The sequence below is a fragment of the Hemitrygon akajei genome, chromosome 6 (assembly GCF_048418815.1).
Source record: "Hemitrygon akajei chromosome 6, sHemAka1.3, whole genome shotgun sequence".
NCBI lineage: Eukaryota > Metazoa > Chordata > Chondrichthyes > Myliobatiformes > Dasyatidae > Hemitrygon > Hemitrygon akajei.
This window is the reverse complement of record NC_133129.1, coordinates 32,785,260-32,808,384: the sequence shown is the minus strand read 5'-3', so window position 1 is coordinate 32,808,384 and position 23,125 is coordinate 32,785,260. Positions and strand designations below refer to the sequence as shown.

The 23,125-nt window shown below is 40.9% G+C and overlaps 1 protein-coding gene across 12 annotated transcripts in view; it reads right to left on the bottom strand.

Annotated features, from left to right (window-relative positions):
* The window catches only part of LOC140728939 (teneurin-3), a 2,305,574-nt gene that overhangs the window by 2,146,109 nt on the left and 136,340 nt on the right, over positions 1-23,125 (bottom strand). The gene's annotated exons all lie outside the window — the stretch shown is intronic.

Genomic DNA, 23,125 nt, shown 5'->3' with positions numbered 1-23,125 from the left:
ACCTTGTTTAGAGCTTATCCCATGATTGCCCCAGTTTCACCCTATCAGAGACATATTTCCTCACCCACTCCTTCTACAATAACAAGCTTATTTTGTCTCTTTCATAGTTCTGATGAAAGATCTTTCACCTGAAACTTTAACTCTGTTTTTCTTCCCTCATATGGGGTCCAACTTGCTGAATATTTCCAGTATTGCGTGTTCTCACAATACATTGGAAGACATATCGGCACACAGCTTTATTTCCAATGATTAATTTATTTGTGCCTGGATATCTGCTTTTATTTTAAAGTAGTTAAATTACATTCAGAGGCCATTTTATTAGATAGCCCCTGTACCTGAAAAGGTGGCCACTGAATGTATGTTTGGGATCTTTTGATGCGATAGACCATCAACATCTACGTCCAATGTGTTGCATATTCTGAGCTGCTCTTCTGGACACCACTGTTGTAATGTGTGATTATTTGAGTTACTGTCACCTTCCTGCCAGCTTGTACCAATCTGATTCTTATCCTCTTACCTCTCTTATCAACAAGGTGTTTGCACCCACAGAACTGCCATTCAGACCCTCTAGTCAATATCAAAGTCAAAAGTCAAAGTACTTGAAAATCCATGTAAATCTTTTTCTATCTTTTTTTTCCAGTTTAGATACATTTTTCCTATAACAGGATGATCAAAGCACTACACTGTATTTCAAGTGTGGCCTCACCAATAACTTACACAACTACAACATAATGTCTCCATTCCTATATTCACGTGTTCTGGTCGATGAAGGTCAGCAGACTCAAAGCCTTTTTCTCCACCCTGTCTACCTGTGTCCTCAATTTGCACTTACACTCCTAATCCCTCAGTCACAGTACATTCCCTGGTGCCCTGTAAGTCCTATGTTGGTTTGTCTTTCCAAAATGCATCACCTTACACTTGTCTGTATTAAAATCCATTTGCCACTCTTTGTCTTACTTCCCCAACTGATCAAAATCCCCTTGTAATCTATAATCACCTTCTTCACTCACAACGCCTCCTAATTTTGTGTCATCTGCAAACTTACTGATCAAGCCTTGCAGCATCTAATTCTATGATGATTATTCACTTATGATCAATAATGTGTCAGTACTATTTTACAATGCTTTTAATTCATGACGTTTCGTTTTAAATGATGTGCACATGGACACGCAAATCTTTGGCAAGCATAGCGTGATGAGCGGAGAATCTCACAAACCTACAGTTGGAATCGCAGTGTACACACTGGTGAATGACAGAAAGCAGCTCCTGAAGATAAAGGGATGTAAACAATATCTTTATAAACCAGACTCCTGTTCTTTGAAATCAGTAATTCCCTTCAAAGAATGTGGGCCCTGCCATACTTTTAATTCGTTCTTTAGTATTCTGTGAAGAACACAAATTACCTGCTACACACAGATAAGAGCTGCTTTATCTGTACACTGATCCGAGACCCATTTTACAATCAGCAGGTAAGCTTTTAACTCTGGTTAATATTCATGTACTACTGTAATTTGGAGCTGACCCTTATCCCATTGCACTATGATGCATTTCAGCACTACCTGTAGTATAAAAAAAGCATGCTTGTAACATCAGTACTTCACATTAGCCTCACAGTGGATACATTCCAGATCCAGATTATTGGCTCAGGAGTATGTAATGGAAGTGAAAGTTACTAAGCCGTGGCCTAGAAATTAAATCACAGCTATAAATCGCGCAGCAGGAGGGCCACATAGTCATTAGAAACTAATGCAGCCAGCTTATTATCAGAATCCTACATGCATTCAGCACTATGCACACCATTTATTGTCAGCATGCATGTTTAGGTGGTGACACAGTCGGACTCTGATGAGTCTTCTTAACTGCACCTGCGTCTTTTAAAGGGCATTTTCACTCTGGCTTGAGAGCCCTGGAAAATATTCTCTTTAAAAAGCAGGAAGTGCAAGAAATATTGAGCAAAACATGAGGAAAGCAAAGGTAAAGTTTCAACCCAGGACATTTTATAAAAGAGCTGGAGAGAGAAAAATAAACAAATTAAATATGCCGTGGAAGATAGAAGGGGAGAGAGGGAAAAAGGGAATGTGTGTGAGGAAGAGATTCAATAACTAATCTGAGATGGTGGAAATGATTAAGTCCCAATGGAAATGCAAATTTATTTACTTATTGAGATACAGCAACCAGCCCTTCGAGCCATGTCATCCAGCAATCTCCCAGTTGAATCCTAGCTTAATCTTGGGACAATTTACAATGAACAATTGACCTACAAGTGGTATGTCTTTGGACAATGGATGAAAACTGGAACACCCAGAAGAAACCCATGTGGTCACAGGGAGAACACACAAATTCGTTACAGGTAGCGGCAGGAATTGAACCCATGTTGACTGTACTGTAAAGCATTGTGCTACACTACCATACCACCCAGAAATCCAGAGGATTATCTGAAATTACTACAGCAAAATGGAACTAAATGGAACTAAGTATTCTAGAATATTTATAATCTCGAATTATTGAACTTGAAGTCAAATTCAGAAGGCTTTAGACAAAAACAAAACGCTGGTAGAAATCACCAAGTAAGGAAGTTTTAAGTCTTTATTTTAGGTTTCCAATATCTGCAGTTTTTTTCATTTAATTTTCATTTACTGTAATATTCTGACTGATTACATCTTTCACTCATTTATATCCTCATATATTTGTGCTACATGCTCCCTTCGGATAAAGATCACATAGAAACATAGAAAGTAGGTGCAGGAGTAGGCCATTCAGCCCTTTGAGCCTGCACCGCCATTCAGTATGATCATGGCTGATCATCCAACTCAGAACCCTGTACCTGCTTTCTCTCCATACCCCCTGATCCCTTTAGCCACAAGGGCCATATCTAACTCCCTCTTAAATATAGCCAATGAACTGGCCTCAACTGTTTCCTGTGGCAGAGAATTCCACAGATTCACCACTCTCTGTGTAAAGAAGTCTTTCCTCATCTTGGTCCTAAAAGGCTTCCCCTTTTTCCTTAAACTGTGACCCCTCATTTTGGACTTCCCAAACCGGGAACAATCTTCCTGCATCTAGCCTGTCCAATCCCTTTAGAATTTTATACGTTTCAATAAGATCCCCCTCAATCTTCTAAATTCCAGTGAGTATAAGCCTAGTCGATCCAGTCTTTCTTCATATGAAAGTCCTGCCATCCCAGGAATCAATCTGGTGAACCTTCTCTGTACTCCCTCTATGGCAAGAATGTCTTTCCTCAGATTAGGGGACTAAAACTGCACATAATACTCTAGGTGCAGTCTCACCAAGGCCTTGTACAACTGCAGTAGAACCTCCCTGCTCCTGTACTCAAAGCCTTTTGCTATGAATGCCAACATACCATTAGCCTTTTTCACTGCCTGCTGTACCTGCATGCCCACCTTCAGTGACTGGTGTCCAATGAGACCCAGGTCTCGTTGCACCTCCCCTTTTCCTAATCGGCCACCACTCAGATAATAATCTGTTTTCCTGTTCTTGCCACCAAAGTGGATAACCTCACATTTATCCACATTAAATTGCATCTGCCATGAACTTGCCTACTCACCTAACCTATCCAAGTCACCCTGCATCCTCTTAGCATCCTCCTCACAGCTAACACTGCCACCCAGCTTCGTGTCATCTGCAAACTTGGAGATGCTGCATTTAAATCCCTTGTCTAAATCATTAATATATAATTGTAAACAACAGGGGTCCCAGCACTGAGTCTTGTGGTACCCCACTAGTCACTGCCTGCCATTCTGAAAAGGTCCCGTTTATTCTCACTCTTTGCTTCCTGTCTGCCAATCAATTATCTATCCACATCAATACCATACCCCCAATACCATGTGCTTTAAGTTTGCACACTAATCTCCTGTGTGGGATCTTGTCAAAAGCCTTTTGAAAATCCAAATATACCACATCCACTGGTTCTCCCCATCCACTCTACTAGTTACATCCTCAAAAAAATTCTATAAGATTCGTCAGACATGATTTTCCTTTCACAAATCCATGCTGACTTTGTCCGATGATTTCACCGCTTTCCAAATGTGCTGTTATCACATCTTTGGTAACCGACTCTAGCATTTTCCCCACCACCGATGTCAGACTAACCGGTCTATAATTCCCCGGTTTCTCTCTCCCTCCTTTTTTAAAAAGTGGGGTTACATTAGCCACCCTCCAATCCTCAGGAACTAATCCAGAATCTAAAGAGTTTTGAAAAATTATAACTAATGCATCCACTATTTCTTGGGCTACTTGCTTAAGCACTCTGGGATGCAGACCGTCTGGCCCTGGGGATTTATCTGCCTTTAATCCCTTCGATTTACCTAACACCACTTCCCTATTAACACGTATTTCCCTCAGTTCCTCCATCTCACTAGACCCTCGGTCCCCTACTATTTCCAGAAGATTATTTATGTCCTCCTTAGTGAAGACAGAACCAAAGTAGTTATTCAATTGGTCTGCCATGTCCTTGTTCCCCATGATCAATTCATCTGTTTCTGACTGTAAGGGACCTACATTTGTCTTAACCAAACTTTTTCTTTTCACATATCTATAAAAGCTTTTACAATCAGTTTTTATGTTCCCTGCCAGGTTTCTCTCATAATCTTTTTTCCCTTTCCTAATTAAGCCCTTTGTCCTCCTCTGCTGGACTCTGAATTTCTCCCAGTCCTCAGGTGTGCTGCTTTTTCAGGCTAATTTGTATGTTTCTTCTTTGGACTTGATACTATCCCTAATTTCCCTTGTCAGCCATGTGTGCACTACCTTCCCTGGTTTATTCTTTTGCCAAACTGGGATGAACAATTGTTGTAGTTCATCCATGCGATCTTTAAATGTTTGCCATTGCATATCTGCCGTCAACCCTTTAAGTATCATTTGCCAGTCTATCTTAGCTAATTCATGTCTCATACCTTCAAAGTTACCCTTCTTTAAGTTCAGAACCTTTGCTTCTGAATTAACTATGTCATTCTCCATCTTAATGAAGAATTCCACCATATTATGGTCGCTCTTACCCAAGGGGCCTCGCATGACAAGATTGCTAACTAACCCTTCCTCACTGCTCAATACCCAGTCTAGAAAGGCCTGCTCTCTAGTTGGTTCCTCGACATATTGGTTCAGAAAACCATCCCGCATACATTCCAAGAAATCCTCTTCCTCAGCACCCTTACCAATTTGGTTCACCGAATCTATATGTAGATTGAAGTCACCCATTATAACTGCTGTTCCTTTATTGCACGCATTTCTAATTTCCTGTTTAATGCCATCCCCAACCTCACTACTACTGTTAGGTGGCCTAAACACAACTCCCACCAGCGTTTTCTGTCCCTTAGTGTTATGCAGCTCTACCCATATCGATTCCATATCCTCCAGGCTAATGTCCTTCCTTTCTATTGCGTTAATCTCCTCTCTAACCAGCAATGCTACCCCACCTCCTTTTCTTTCCTGTCTATCCCTCCTGAATATTGAATATCCCTGGATGTTGAGCTCCCATCCTTGGTCACCCTGGAGCTATGTCTCTGTGATCCCAACTGTATCATATTCATTAATAACTATCAGCACATTCAATTCATCCACCTTGTTATGAATGCTCCTTGCATTGACATACAAAGCCTTCAGGCTTGTTTTTACAACACTCTTAGCCCTTATACAATTATGTTGAAAAGTGGCCCTTTTTGATTTTTGCCCTGGATTTGCCTGCCTGTCACTTTTTCTTTTCACCTTACTACTTTTTGCTTCTACCCTCATTTTACACCCCTCTGTCTCTCTGCACTTGTTCCCATCCCCCTGCCACATTAGTTTAAATCCTCCTGAACAGCAGTAGCAAACGCTCCCCCTAGGACATTGGTTCCAGTCCAGCCCAGGTGCAGACTGTCCTGTTTGTACCGGTCCAGACTGGAACCAAGAAATCACAGGGAAAAGCTGGCAGGAGAATGTCCTCCATCTGTAGCTTCATTGCCCTCTGTTATCCAGATCAAATTATTACATAGTGCATTGAGATAAAACAAAGTAAAATAATAACAATGGAGGATAACAGTGCAGGTAAACAAAAAAGTGCAAGATCATATTGAGTTAAATTGTTATGTCAGGTGTCCATCTTATCATACAAGAGTTTGATAGCAGCAGGACAGAAGCTGTCCTTGAACCTGGTGGTATGTGCTTTTAGGCTTTGATTATTCTGGCTGCTGTACTGAGAGAGAAAGAAGTATATTCAGAGTCCATGGAGGGGTGTCTGGTTTCCATGATGTGTTGAGCTGTGTCCACATCCTACCAGTTTCTTGCAGTCTTGGGCAAAGCAGCTGCCACACCAAATTGTGACATATCCAGATAGGAGGCTTTTCACAGTGCTTCTGAAATTAAGTAATACTTGCCACCTGACCCTCAGCACTCTCAGTCCTGATGTAATGTTTCAACCCAAAACATCGACAAATCCTTTCCTCTTGCCGATATTTCTCAACCCACTGAGCTCTTCCAGTGCATTATTTTTTGCTCATTCACCTGCCCGCTTCCCTGTAAACTATTCTCTTGCACATACTGTATCCATTGATACCCCAGGCACCCCTCCAATTCTTCAACCGACCTGCTTCAATGTGGGGATTTTATAGTGCTAATTAGCCAAACAACTGACACACATTTGGGATGTGGTAGGTTGAACATACAAATGGCAGCACCTGGGGAATATCCATATACTTAAATGAAGAACATGTAATCTCCACGTAGAAAGCACTGTAGGTGAGGTTGCTGGAGGTGTGAGACAACAATACTACTTGTAGCACCATTATCTACCACAATGGCTTGCACATGTTAACTTAAAGATCTGCCTCACTGAATAACATTGAGCAATAAAATGCAATTATGACACTCAAATGCCAAGTAGTAAAATAGCACAAAGGGAAAGGTTAATACAATTGGAGGCTTGAAGTATATATATAAAAAATAATATTCATCATTGTTGTAGATTTAGAAGGAGATCATCCTCCTATATTCATTCCACCATTTTCTCTGGAATAGTAATGTTGACATAGAGTATAATACAGATATGTCCATAATTAGCGGTGTTTTCACTTGAAAATATTTGCATTCATTTGACAGAGATTAGTATAATATTATGTTAAAACAAGAGTGTTGAATTAAAACAATTTTTCACATCATTACACGTTTTATGAGGTCTATGAGAGTACAATGACTATTTTCCAACAGCTGCTTTGTTTTAACTGTGCAAATCCCACGAGCCACCTCATGAATGCCTTTTGATGTACACCGTTATGAATACCTCACTAACACCAGAGAAAATGAACAGATGTTGTAGGTATCGAAGGAGAAACAAAATACAGGTTCAACTAATAACCAAGCTCTTTCTCTTGGAACTCAATCCCTTGATTTAGCTAACGTGTTGTCTCTTGGAAAGAACAGTTCCAGATGTTTTTAAATATGTAATGCTTGATCTCAATTGAATACCACATATTGTAAATAGGTACATAACTCTTCTTGCTGGCATTTCTGCTCAGAATAATATAGCATGATAGCCTTGTCAGCTAGTTATAAAGTACAGCAGATGCTGAAGATGATCTGCATGCATTTATAAGGATTTATGCTCTATGCTGCATTGTTTATTTAGAAAGGGAGAATGGAAGAATAATTTGTCCTTGACTGCCTCTGCTAAATGTGGGCAGGAGTACCTGGTGATTAAAAACATCAGACATGAATTTCCAGTCAGTGACAAGACACTCACCCTTTGCTGCTGACCTCAAAATTCACACTTCCCTTCCTCATACACGACTATGGAGAACTTCCTCTGCAGCACACATATAGGAAGCACTGCCACCCAAAGTTTCTCCTCTAAGTCACACTCTATTCTTACTTCGAAATACATACTTACTCCTTCATAATCACTGGGTCTACATCCTGCAATTCCCTCTCCATCTACACTATGGAAGCATCTTCATCGAAAGGAGATCATTATCTACTCAGGGACAATGAAGGATGTGAAATAAATGCTGGCCTTGCCAGTCATGCCGGTATTCTGAACAATGGTTCATTAAAATATTCTGAGCTCCAGGTTCGGCACTGTGCCTCCATTATGCAGGATATTCTGTCATTTGGGCATGCGGCAGAAACAAGCCCAAACCTCCAATCTACAGAAAAGGAAAATTTCCAACTGGCTAAGGTTGACTAGTTGAGAAAGCTAACACATATTACACACGTTTCTGAATTTATTTTGAGGCTGTGACACCTGGGTCAAAGGGTGGCATGTTGGTGTAGCATTGAGAAAAACACAGAAAGTCTACAGGACAATACAGGCCCTTCAGCCCACAAAGCTGTGCTGAACGTGTCCTTAACTTAGAAATTACCTAGGGTTACCCATAGGCCTTTATTTTTCTAAGCTCCATAGCAGTTTTTTTCCGTGACAGATATCACCAATCATGGTTTGATTCCCACCACAGTCGGAAAAGAGTTTTTTATGTTCACCCCATGATCTCTTCCTCCCATATTCCAAAGATATGTGGTTAGGATTACTGAACAAGTTATATTGGCACTGGAAGCACAGTGATTGATCTGGGAGCAGGCTGCTCCTAGCTCAATTTTCACAGATTTGATTTGATGACAGGGCCTTGGTCTGAGAGCGAAGAATGATCCAAGGTTTGGACGATTTAAGTGCCGGGCCAGATTGAAATGGTCAGGGTGTCGGTGTCGGAGGCAAGGAGGGACTGTTCCAGCTCACAATTTGTGAGGTTTACTCAACTCTGCGCTGAACTGAGGCTGTGACCTGCAACTACTAGACTTCTGCATCAGCTGCTGTGATGCATGGCTTCGTGAACTTCAGTTCTGAATGCTGTCTGCTCCTTTATATTGTTTCCACAATTTGTTTTTCTTAATCTCTCTGCATATTGGAGTCTTCTTTTGTTTTAACAAGTTCTATTGTGTTTCTTTGTTTTGTGGCTGCCTTGAAGGAGATGAATCTCAAGGTTGTATAAAGTGAACATACCTGGATAATAAATGTACTTTGAACTGTTGAACTTTGATGCAAGGAATGCATTTCACTGCATGTTTCAATGTTTTGCTGTGCGAATGACAAATAATGGAAATCTTTATTTCTTCATTCCTTTATCTACCTTTATAAGAGGAAAAAGAATTTTGTTTGCCACAAAGAGATCACTTCTCCAGCTTGGAAACTCAAGAGAGAAGATGTTAATTTGTTTAATTTCTCCTCGTACAGCAAACTCAGCAAATTGGGTACCAGTCTGGTGAAGTTTAGATTCAATCTGGAGTTAGAAGAAACATGTCAACAATGATTGTCGTGCAGCTTTATCAGGACATATAATTGGAGGAAGATGTCTCTTCTCCTGTATTAAAATTCTCTTGCAATAAAGGTCTACATATTCTTTGCTAATTACAGCATGATTTCCCTTTCGTGAATCCAATCCTATCATTTTTAAGTGCTGTCACCAATTACAAATTCCAACATTTTGTCACTGTTTCTGTCAGGTGCATATGAATGTTATGTGTTTGGTACCAATGATCAAAGACATATTTCTTCAAAAATCAGGATTTTTATATGCCAAAAAATAATTTTCTCAGCTCACTATGTCTAAGAAGACAGTATTTTAAGTTTCCATTAATTACTTAATCCAGCCTAATTGAACTGTCCAGTAAATTCTTCATTGAAGGATATAAATTACCTTGAAGCTACAGATGTTAAATAATTCAATTCTCGAATGAAGGAAGATCTAAACTTGCATTTTGATTGCTTCTTTCTTGCTCCTCCTTAATTCATCGACAGTTTAAACATTATATTCTGGTTTTGAAGCACTTGGCTATTTTGGGCTGTTTCGTGATGCTGAAAAATATCATTATAGGTAATTTCTTCAGAGCTGTATTTTAATCTTCATTTAAGCAATGCAGTTTTTAAGGTACTTGAATTAGTGTTGTTACATATGCTGAGATACAGCACAAATGAAGGGGAGTCCTGATGAAGGGTCTCAGCCGACTGTTTACTGTTTTCCATAGATTTCCAGCTACTTGGCCTGCTGAGTTCCTCCAGCATTTTGTGTGTGTTGCTTGGATTCCCAGCATCTGCAGATTTTCTCGTTTGTGTGTGTTACAATACAAAACTTTGTTTTGCAAGCAGTCTATACAGGTCAGTTCAATACACAAGTACATTTAAGTGGTGGAAGGGAAAATCAATAGCAGAATGCAGAATGTAGTGTTCAAGTTACAGAGAAAGTGCATTGGACAATAATATGCAAAGACCAGTAGATTGTGAGATCAAGAGTTGATCTTTATTGTTCAAGAGGTCAATTTGGGACAGTGAGAGAGAATCTGTCTTTGAGACCACTGGCACACATTTTTGAACTTTTGTATCTTCTGTAAAGTGGGGGGGGGGAAGAAAAGAACACAGAAAAATCCAGGGTGGGGGGTCTTTGATCCCGTTGAGTACTTTACCAGCAGAGCCAGAGTGTGGACAAAGTCTTGCAGAAAGAATTGTGATGGAATATTTAAAAATAGAGCCTTCCTTCTATGGTCACTTCCCCTCTGCTATCTCGATAGGAAAACTGAGTGTTGAAGACCCAGATTATACTCTGTCCAATCTTTTAGCAATTAAAGACAAAGTTTAGCTTTATTTGTCACATGTGCATTGAAACATACAACAGCTGTATTACCTGCATCAATGATCAACACAGTCCAAGAATCTGCTGGGAGGAAGGCTGCATGTGTAGCCATGCTTCTGGCACCAACACCCACAACTTACTAACCCCAATCCGTATGACTTTTGCTTTTGGAATACGGGAGGAAAGTGGCACTCTTGGGGGGAACACACGTGGTCATGGGAAGAATGTATAAATTTCAAACAGGCAGCGGCAGGAATTGAACACCAGTCTTCCAACTGCTGGCGCTGTGATGCATTACACTAACCATACATAACTGTGCCACCCAAATATATTATTTTTAATTGGAAGAAACACTGAAGCATCAAAATTCATATGACATACTCTACCCTCATCTCCCAGACCAACACTCATGTCAAGCCACTGTGGTAAAAATTAACTTATGGTTAACATTCCTACACCATGACAATCAAACGTCTTCAACCTTACCATTCACTTCCATGACAACATCTATGTGGATTGCTGGCAGTAGATCATCTGATCTGATCTCACGTTGCTCATCAAAGGAGCACAGCTTGTCCACCCCAAATTCTAAATACTTATCACAGCTCAATCATTCGAAGACTGCGCAGCTGCAGAATGCTTTCCAAAGGCATTCAGCAAGACACAGTGGGAGAATTGATGACAGGAATTTCCAACAACATGTCATAAGAAAAAGCAGTTAATGCGTTTGGCTCCAGAAAAAAAAATTCTATTAAGGGAGAAAGTTTAGCTTTTTTTCTGCCACATGCACTTTGAAACGTATAGTGAAATAACGAGGATGTGCTTGGGGCATCCTGCAAATGTTTCCATGCTACCTAGTAACTTACATAACCCTAACCTTAACCAGTAATTTGCTGGAATGGGAGAGGAAACCAGAGCACCAAGAACAAACCACAAATACAGTCACAAAGAGAATGTATCAAATAAGAATTCTAAAAACATTGACAAAATGTGTTGGAATGCCACCGAGTCAACACAAACAAACACCTAAGAAAATAATATACTATAAGCTAGGCGAAAGCATTCTGTTTATTTTCTACATGTGTAAAGGAGCACACACTCAGCGATTCAGGAACAGCTTCTTCCCCTCTGCCATCCGATTTCTAAGTGGATATTGAACCTATAAACACTACATCACTACTTTTTTGGATTACTTATTTAAACTTCACTATTTAATAAACATGTATATACTTACTGTAACTCAGCTCTTTTTTCTCTATATTTATTTTTCTATATTCTGCAGTGAAGTCAATGAATTTCATGACATATGCCAACGATATTAAACCTGATTCTGATTTAAGGGGAAGCATTGTGTTTAACATGTTGGTCCTTATCAGCGATTTCACTGAGTAAACAATGATTATTCAAATGCCAGTCTACTCTAACAAGATGTCCAGAATGATAAGGAAATTGATGGTACTTGTGAAAGTAACTGTGGAAGGCTCCACATTACTTGCTCATTTCACATACAGCTAATACAAATTAAGTAATCACAGCTGTTCTCCAATTCTCATTAGAAGCTCCAACTCTTGCAATGTAATATATACATTCAGTGGCCATTTTATTAGGTACACTTATACACCTACTTATTAATGAAAATATCTAATCAGCCAATCACATGGCAGCAGCTGAATGCATTAAAGCATGCAGACATAGTCAAGAATTTCAGTTGTTGTTCAGAACAGATGTCAGAATGGGGAAGAAATGTGATCTAAGTGACTTTGACTGTGGAATGATGGTGTCAGACAGGGTGGTTTGAATATCTCAGAGACTGTTGATCTCCTGGGGTTTTCATGCACAACAGTGCATTTTCATGCCTTCAGAGAATGGTGGCAGTGGAAATTAAGTCTATTCCTAGGGTGAAAATGTAAAATAGGAGAGACATAGGTTTAAGGTTCGAGGGATTAAGTTTAAAGGAGATTTGAAAGGCAAGATATTTACATGGAGAGTGATAGGTACTTGGAGCATGCTGCCAGTGACTGTAGTAAAGGAAGATAAATAGCAACATTTATACAGCATTCAGACAGGTACTTGAACAAGCAGTGGATAACAGGTTCTGAATAGGATTAAAGACAAATGAACAGATTTGACAGAGATGAAGCAAATGAATAGACCAAACATTTCACAAGAGCAAGTGACAATTGAAGGATTGATTGTCCTCCTCATGTTTCAGTGCTGTTCTGAAGAGGTATGGCTTCTGAGTATTTGGACATTTCAGAAAGTATATCAAGGCCCAAGCGAGGCCGTAGAAGGGAGTGACTCAAATGGTACTCGGGATGGCAGATTTTTTTTGCCTGTGAGGATCAGAGATGCTGAAACAGTTATGACAGAGGAAGCCAAAACTGTAAAAAAGGTTTTGATGAAGTAAATAAAGAAGTCTTGTTTCCTGTCATGTAGGCTTTGGTCACAAGACGAAGCAGAATGAAGATTTAGGCCAAAAGAATGAGAAGTGACATAAGAAATAGTTATCCATCTAGGTAGCTAAAGCCAAACCAGTGATGCGTTCAAAAACAACTGGGTACATACAGGGAAGGGGAAACAATACATGGATATGGGACAAGAGCCAGAGAGCAGGAAGATTTAGAGCATTCTGCCAAAGGGCCATTGGTAGAATGGCTTACTCCTGTCCTGTTCCATATCTGATTCTGTATGATGAAATATTTAAAATTAATATCCTTACAGATACCTGACACTAGTTTTCTGTCATCTCTTCACACTTCCCTCTGGACTATGACCCTATCAATAAACACCAGGGCACCATCCCCCAGATCGGAGGGCGGAGCTTAGTCGAGATGGCGCTAAATGGCGACTCCTTTGCTTGCATTTCTCGGAAACAGCTCTAATTCCATCTTTAACATCTCTGTTTTTCCCTTACAGGGTTATTTTGAAGACACTGACCTGGAGTTAAACGCTGACTTTGGTTCTTTGCAGGAAAGGGACCCCCTCTCAGGGTGTCACAACTGGCCGTTATCTGACATGCCAAGGGCGTGACCTAAGAGTTCGGCTCGCCTTTGGAGGCCTAGGATCTCAGAGCTCTGGAGACGTGCATATCAAAGGTCGGTGTCCCAGACCGGTGTGTCATGGGAGCTGGACGATATTTGGCTGTGTGCCCAGAGACCTGCAACGGACTTCTAATATTGTAAACCAGCGAGTTGTTTGTTACGTCTCCCCTCTCACTGTGAAATGGAGACATCCCTTTCTCCCTTATGAGGGAGAGAGAGAACCTGTGGTATGTCGAATGCTGGGTCTTTGGAGTGCTGCAAGTCTGTGTCTTTGCTGTTGCCTTGCTCACGCTTGAGTGCTTGGCGGTGGGTGCCGATGCTTTTTTTGCTGGTGGGGTGGGGGGATTGTTGCTTGCTGCTGCTTTCAGGCAGGAGGGGGACTTTGGGGTTCTAACATTTAACTGTTGTTCATTCTTTGGGGGCACTCTTCTGTTTTTGTGGATGGTTGCGAAGAAAAAGCATTTCAGGATGTATATTGTATACATTTCTCTGACATTAAATGTACCTTTGAAACCTTTGAATCTTTACAGGTTTTGGAAGATCTTTACAGGTCAAGGAATTTCTTCTCCACAGCCTCTATGTAACAGAGCCCCAAATATCACATTCTGCCTGCTCTTGTCCCAGTGAAATCATTTATTTATGCCTGGATTCCATTAGGTTTCCCCCTGTCCAGTCCCATCCTACTTCTAAGCAGGACACCTCTCAACCCCTCCCCCTTTCAATAATTTCCAATTACCATGGCTTTGGAGTCTCAGGAGACAGGACTGTCACTGATATCTACAATCTACTAACTCGCACAGCTACCTTGACTATGCCTCCTTGTATATTACCCTCTGAAAGGATGCCATCTCTTTTTTTTCCTGTTTCTCATTGCATTTGTTTATAAGATGAGTGTTTCTGTTCTCGAGTTTCTGAGTTGTCCTCCTCCTTTCAGAAGTAAAGCTTCCCTTCGGCCATACCGGATGGACAACTTACACTCATTTCCTTCATTTCCTGCATGTCTGCTCTCACACCCCCCACCCCTTAGCTAAACAGCAATCTAGTTTCCTTGTTCCTCACCATTCGTTCCACCAGTCTCTGCATCCAACATATCATGCAACAGCTTCATTTCTACCAGCTCCAATGTAATCCCGCCACTCGTGATAGATTCCCCCTCCGCCACTATTTCTATTTTCTGTCTGAACTACTCTCTTTGGGACTCCCTTGTCCAGCTATCCATCTTTACCCACCACTCCATGCCCCATGTTATCTTCCACTAACAAAAGGAGGTGTAACTCCTGTCCATTCACCACCTTCCTCATCAACATCCAGAGACCTAAACAGCTAGAAGTTCTCCTGCATTTCTTCCAACCGTGTCTTCTGTACTCAGTGCTTGCAATGTGGCCATTGGTAAAACCAAGCACAGATGAGCTGTCCCTGCACAGTGGCCATCTTGTGCTTCCAGTTGCATGTCATTTTAACTCTCTTTCCTACTCCCACATTGTCCCATCTATCTGCATCCTTCCCTTTTGCTACAAAAGGCCGAATGCAAATTGGAAGAACAATATCTCATATTCTGCTCAATGCCATGAATATTGAGTATTCCAATTTCAGGAAATCCGCTGCCTCTCACACACATTCATGTCTGTATTCAGTTTTCATCTCCATCCTCAAACTTATTTCAACTGCCCATCATTCCCTCTTCCATCTGGTTCCACTTATCATCTGCTAGCGATACTCCCACCCCACAATGTCAACCTTTCCTGTTCCATTTCAGTCCTAATGTAGAGTCCCAGTCCAAAAGCTATATATTTTGCTGCCTCAGACGGTGCTCGACCATTGAGGTCTGCCAGCATTCTGTAAGTTGTTACCAAGCATGTCTTTCAAATATTTCAATGGAAATGGAATGCAACTTTAAAAGCAATGAAATAAAACTCAGAATGCCAATTCACCAAAATCTAGTTGCAGTCTTCTAATGCCAATGTTAACCATATTACAAAATTCTGACCATCTGTTTAAATCCTCTTGCGTTAATTGGTGTACAAACACATGCATATCTTGAACTCCCACAACCAATCCTGACAATTTTATTAATGAGCAGCCATTGCTGAAGATAGCAGTGTGTAGCTCCACATCTGTGCTTTCAACGCACTTAATAACTTCTCAATGAGAGAAGCCGACTTTCCAAATACTTTGGATAAGTTAACCTGACTTGTGATTGCTTTTTACCCTGCTTGAATATTCAATGCTTATTACTGTTTCAATATGAGATTTTCTGAATTTTTATTGACTGCTTACACATTGAAAATGATCGAATCCTTTTATCATATAATTGGGAAGGACATGGATCATCCAACTATCTCAAGGCGTATAAATGTGTAATAAAGGCAGATAATGAGGGTACTCGAATTGGAAAACATTACTGTTCTATCATGCTACGTTGTACTGTCTTATATTACACGTCTTAACATTTACACAGAAAATAAAATGTATTCAGAAACCAGTCAAAAACACGAAATGCTGGCAGAACTCAGCAGGCCAGACAGCATCTATGGGAGGAGGCAGTGACGAATGCTGTCTGGCCTGCTGAGTTCTGCCGGCATTGTGTGTTTTTATTTAATTCCAGCATCTGCAGATTCACTCGTGTTGCCTCAGAAACCAGACATACAGTTTTGTTAACTGTGAGGAGTACTTGCATTCAACTAATTTTTGCTGGTTAAGAATGGTCATATTTGTGTAAGTACTTAAAGATTTAGTTATTTTACTTTACTGAACTCCTACTTTAGTTAGTTTGATTATGTGCAAATATGCACATCAAGGCAGGAGATAAGAATTGAATATCATTTTATTTTTAAGAAAATGTTTCAGAAGACACGTATATGCCTGTAACAGAAAAGCCTAAATCTGAAGAAAGACTGAAGGAAGAATTCCATTCAGCATCAGCTTTTATCCAACATTAACTAGACTTGAAATAAAACAGTAACTTCTGGAAGCAGTCAGCAAGTCAAGCAAGGAAAGACTGAGGTAATATTTCAAGTTGAAGACCCAGTTTCAGATTGCGGACTCAGAACTGACTCTAACTCACTTTGGCTTCATTTAGCAATGTTAATTGCAAACGTTCTTTCCTCATAAATAAAATATATCTGGACCAGCTGTAAAAATGGACAGAAAAATGTAAGATGGAATATAATACAGAGAAATGTGAGGTGTTGCACCTTGGGGGGACAAACTGGTGTAGTACTTGCACAGTGAGCAGGCACTAAGGAGTGTGCTAAAACAGAGGGATGTGCGAATACAAATCCATAATTCCTTGAAAGTGGTGTCACAGGTAGACAAGAATGTAAAGTAGGCTTTTGTCACACTGACTTTCATAAACAAAAGTATTCAATACAGGAGTTGGAGTTGGGATGTTATATCAAAGTTGTATAAGATGATGGTGAGGACTAATTTGGAATACTGTGTACAATTTTGTTCACCTACCTACAAAAAGGATATCAATATGATTGAAATAGGGCAGAGAACCTGAGTTATAGGGAATGTTTGAATAGGCTAGGAATTTATTGCTTAGAATGCAGAAAAATGAGGAGAGATTTGATAGAGGTATACAAAATTATCAGGGGTATAGCTAGGGTAAATGTCAACAGGCTTTTTCCACTGAGGTTGGGTGGGAACACAACCAGGGGTCATGACTTAAGGGTGAAAGTGAGAAGTCTAAGGGGAACATGAGGGGAAACTTCTTCACTAAGAGGGCCATGCCAGTGTGGAACAGGCTTCCAGTATATGTGATACATGCAACCTCGATTTCAATGTTTAAGCCAGGTTCGATGGATGGTAGAGGTATGGAGGGCTATGGTCCCGGTGTAGGTTGATGGGAGTGGGCCATTTAAATGGCTTCAGCATGGACTAGATGGGCCAAAGGGCCTGGTTCCATGCTGTACTTTTCTATGACTCCATGACTCTAACATATTCACTTATCCCTTGACAATATCTTCCCCCTGGCTGGTGAGAAAATAAAGCTTCCTCCACCTGTCTCGATAGAAACTTTCTGCAGACCAAATCATCCAAAATCAAAGGGATAGACTTGTTTCAACAGATCTGCCACTCAAGATGTCAACACAAGGCATGTGTTGCAGGACTGGGAGTAGACCTTACAGATCCATAAGCCTGTTCCACCATACAGTACCATTGTGGTTGATCTGATCTTGGCCTCAGCCTAACGTTCGTGCCTGTCTCCCACAGATCCAGACTCTGAATGTGGAGGACGAGAAGATTTTTCCGTTTCTTGGCTATTTATACCAAGGGAAGGTTGAGGATAAACTGGTCAATGTAGAAGTAGGAGAGAGGGTTAAAATGACATGGAACTGGAAACTCAAGTTAGCTACTATAAACGGTCATCTCATCAATGCTTGGTTTCACCAGTGGCCACATCACAAGCACTGAGTGCAGTAAAAATACAAGAGAACATCTGCCACCCCAGGAAGGACGATTTATATCCCTGGATGTTGCTGAGGGAGGTGGTGGAGGGGCAGAGGGAAGTGCCAGAGGACATGGAGATGTAAGTTGAAAGGGATGGATGGTCCAGGTAGTCCTAAAGTGAGTAGACCCTGCAGAGAATAGAAAAGGAAGGGTGGAGGAGAGAGGGAAGTTATGGCTAATTTCCACTTTTTATATGAGAGCTTAAAGAGTGAGGGGAACTGACTCCTGATGAGTTTAAAGAGACTGGGAAGGAGAATTTGTTGAATTTCAGCTTATAAGTGCCAGTTTGTACATTTTAACTTGTATGTTTCAGTTTGCCCCATACCGATAACCTACAAGTATGTGATCTGTTCTGGAACCCCTACTCTTTGTGATTTTTATAAATGACCTGGATGAGGAAGTGGAGGGATGGGTTAGCAAATATTTGGATGACACAAAGATTGGGGGTGTTGTGGATTGTGTGGAGGGCTGTCAGAGGTTACAATGGGACATTGATAGGATACAAAACTGGGCTGAGAAGTGGCAGATGGAGTTCAACCCAGATAAATGTCTATTTTAATGCAAGGAGTATTATGAACAAAGCGGATGAGCTCAGAGTGTGGGTCAGTACTTGGAGCTATGATGTTGTGGCCATGACAGACATTTGGACGGCTCAGGGGCAGGAATGGTTACTTCAAGTGCCAGGCTTTAGAAATTTCAGAAAGGACAGGGATCAAGGCAAAAAAGGTGGGGGCACGGCACTGTTGATCAGAGATAGTGTCACGGCTGCAGAAAAAGATGAAGACATGGAGGGATTTTCTACGGAGTCTCTGTGGGTGGAAGTTAAGAACAGGAAGGGGTCAATAACTTTTCTAGGTGCTTTTTATAGACCACCCAATAGTAACAGGGACATCGAGGAGCAGATAGGGAGACAGAATCTGGAGGGGTGTAATAATAACAGGTGGGGGGAGATTTTAATTTCCCAAATATCGATTGGCATGTCCCTAGAGTAAGGGGTTTAGATGGGGTGGAGTTTGTTAGGTGTGTTCAAGAAGGTTTCTTGACACAATATGTAGATAAGCCTGAAAGAAGAGAGGCTGTACTTGATCTGGTATTGGGAAATGAACCTGGTCAGGTGTCAGGTCTCTCAGTGGGAGAGCATTTTGGAGATAGTGATCACAATTCTATCTCCTTAACCATAGCATTGAAGAAGGATAGGAACAGACAAGTTAGGAAAGTGTTTAATTGAAGTAAGGGGAATTAAGAGGCTATCAGGCAAGAACTTGGAAGCATAAATTTGGAACAGATGTTCTCAGGGAAATGTACAGAAGAAGTGTGGCAAATGTTCAGGGGATATTTGTGTGGAGTTCTGCATAGGTACATCCAAGGAAAGGATGGTAGGGTACAGGAACCGTGGTGTACAAAAGCTGTTGTAAATCCAGTTAAGAAGGGAAAAAGAGCTTATGAAAGGTTCAAAAAACTAGGCAATAATAGAGATCTAGAAGATTATGCAGTCAGCAGCAGGGTATTTAAGAAAGAAAGTAGGAGAGCCAGAGGGGCTCATGAGAAGGCCCTGGAGGACAGGATTAAGGAAAACCCCAAGGCACTCTACAAGTATGTGAAGAGCAAGAGGATAAGATGCGAGAGAATAGGACCAATCAAGTGTGACAGTGGAAAAGAGTGGATGGTACTGGAGGAGACGGCAGAGGTACTTAATGAGTACTTTACTTCAGTATTCACTATGGAAAAGGATATTGGCAATTGTAGGGGTGACATACAGTGGACTGAAAAGCTTGAGTATAGGGATGTTAAGAAAGAGGATGTGCTGGAGCTTTTGGAAAGCATCAAGTTGGATAGGTCACTGGGACTGAATGAGATGTACCCCAGGCTACTGTGGGAGGCGAGGGAGGAGACTGCTGAGCCTCTGGCAATGATCTTTGCATCATCAATGGGGACAGGAGAGGTTCCAGAGGATTGTAGGGTTATGGATGTTGTTCCAATTTTCATGAAAAGGAGTAGAGATAGCCCAGAAAATTATAGACCAGTGAGTCTTATTTCAGAGGTTAGCAAGCTGATGGAGAAGATCCTGATTTATGAACATTTGAAGAGGCATAATATGACAAGGAATAGTCAGCATGGCTTTGTGAAAGGCAGGTCCTGCCTTTAAGAGCTTGATTGAATTTTTTGAGGATGTGACTAAACACATTGATGAAGGTAGTGCAGTAGATGTAGTGTATCTGGATTTCAGCAAGGCATTTGACAAGGGACCTCATGCAAGGCTTATTGAGAAAGTAAGGAGGCCTGGGATCCAAGGGGACCTTGCTTTGTGGATCTAGAACTGGCTTGCCCACAAAAGGCAAAGAGTGGTTGTAGATGGGTCATATTCTGCATGGAGGTCAGTCACCAGTGGTGTGCCTCAGGGATCTGTTCTGGGATCCCTACTCTTCATGATTTTTATAAATGCCCTGGATGAGGAAGTCGAGGGATGGGGTAGTAAATTTGCTGATGACACAAAATCTGGAGGTGTTGTGGATAGTGTGGAGGGCTGTCAGAGGTTACAGCGGGACATTGATAGGATGTAAAACTGGGCTGAGAAGTGGCAGATGGAGTTTAATCCAGATAAGTGGGAGGTGGTTCATTTTGGTAGGTCAAATATGATGACAGAATATAGGATTAATGGTAAGATTCTTGGCAGTGTGGAGGATCAGGATCTTGGGTTCCGAGTCCATCGGAAACTCAAAGCTGTTGCACAGGTTGACTCTGTGGTTAAGAAGGCGTACAGTGCATTAGCCTTCATCAATCAGGGGATTGAGTTTAGGAGCCAAGAGGTAATGTTGCAGCTATATAGGACCCTGGTCAGACCCCACTTGGAGTACTGTGCTCAGTTCTGGTCACCTCACTATGGGAAGAATATGGATACCATAGAAAAGGTGCCAAGGAAATTTACAAGGATGTTTCCTGGATTGGGGAGCATGCCTTATTAGATTAGGTTGAGTGAACTCAGCCTTTTTTCTTTGGAGCAACAGAGGATGAGAGGTGACCTGATAGAGGTGTATAAAATGATGAGAGGCATTGATTGTGTGGATAGTCAGAGGCTTTTTTCGCAGGGCTGAAATGTCTAGCACAAGAGGGTACAGTTTTAAGGTGCTTGGAAGTAGGTACAGAAGAGATGTCGGGGTAATTTTTTACACAGAGAGTGGTGAGTGCATGGAATGGGCTGCTGGTGATGGTGTTGTAGGCGGATACAATAGGATCTTTTAAGAGACTCCTGGACGGGTACATGGAGCTCAGACAAACAGAGGGCTATGGGTAATTTCTAAAGTAAGGACATGTTTGGCACAGCTTTGTGGTCTGATGGGACTTTCTATGGTTCTATGATATATGTTTTAGTGTCTGTGTCAGTCCAGCTCGTTAAATAAAATGATTCATCCCAGGTAGTGCAAGAAAATCTGTTATCCAAGATGAATAATCTTATGTTTCTCGGGGCTGCACACTTGTCTTGACCTTTTACCCAGCTGCACTCACTGTTTGCATCATAGACCCTTGACTCACTTTCTGGATTAATGTGTCAACCAGATTGCAAACCACTGAGACTTCCAAAAAATTGAATATCATATTATCAGAGTTTCGGAGGGTGTCCTTCAGGTATCCAGTTTCCTCCCTCATACCAACTTTTGAAGTTTCAGTCCTGAATATATCCTATGGCTCCTTCTTTCACTGAGAAATCCAATTCTTGTAGGGAAGAATGTATTCCAGAATTCCTTCACTTTATCTTAAGGAGGTAACTCCTTATGCTGAAAAATTTCCCCATAGTTCTTGATTGTCTACAATGAAGAAACGTTGAACGTACATTTTCAGGGCTCTTCAATGATTCTACCTGGGCCTTTGAATATTTCCAGTGTTTCTGGCATGTAGGAATCTGTTTTATTTTTGAATTTGAGATCAACTTGGCATTAATTCCATTTTTGATAGCTTATTACTGACAGGTCACCCTGATCTGAATCTAACATCAAAAGGACAATATGATCATGATAACATTGAGAACTAATTGCTGGGAAAATGCCAACTGTTAATCATACAAGGAATACAACAGATCTTGTAGGTCCTCACAGCTTAAGGTCCAGAAAGCTCTGCCAGTAGGTGGTTCGGGAAAGGAAAAGAGTGAACAACCAAGAAGGAAGCAGGGTAAATTTGAGTAAAATCAGTTTTAAAAAAGTGATATACAACATGGAACAAAGGCTGAAAAAGTGCAAAGAAAAGGAAAAAGGAAAATATGACTGACACGGTTATGCCTCAGTTTGCTACCTGAGGAGATGATTACATCATGGATGTATTTCCTTTCAGGGCAACTAAGACTTAGTATCATGCTAGCTTAATAAGTTGTGCAACCAGCTATTTGCCATTAATAGCTGGTGAATTTAATCATATTAATGAAGCAAATCCAATATTTTTGTAGCATGCATTAAGGAGACTCACAAATGACGTGGTAAATCTTTACTATTTGTTTCTTGCAAGTCTAATAGTGAAGACATTTGTGATAATTCAGAATTCCTTGTGCTTCCGTTTTTCCACAAACATTTTTGTCTTTTGATTACTCAAATGGCAGGCTTCATAAGTACTACTTTTGCAGTATTTGGTTAAAAAAACTCAAGTTAAGATACTAATACTTCTAGGCCAAGATTACAACCTGTTAAGTTTGTTCCTAATAAAGCCAAGCAACATATATATTCTGATAAATCTTTGAAGTTGACTCTAATTTCTTAAACATAACCAGCAATATAAAAAAAATTGGAGGGATTACATCATCAATATAATGAACCATCTTTCTTTGCTCCAAGTAACAACTGGTGCCAGCAAACCAGACAAATGCTACTTTTCTCCACTATAGCCCCGTACTCCATTTCCCTACCCTGTAACCCCCTTTTCTACACACACACACACACACACACACACACACACACACACACACACACACACACACACACACACACACACACACACACACACACACACACACACACACACACACACACACACACACAC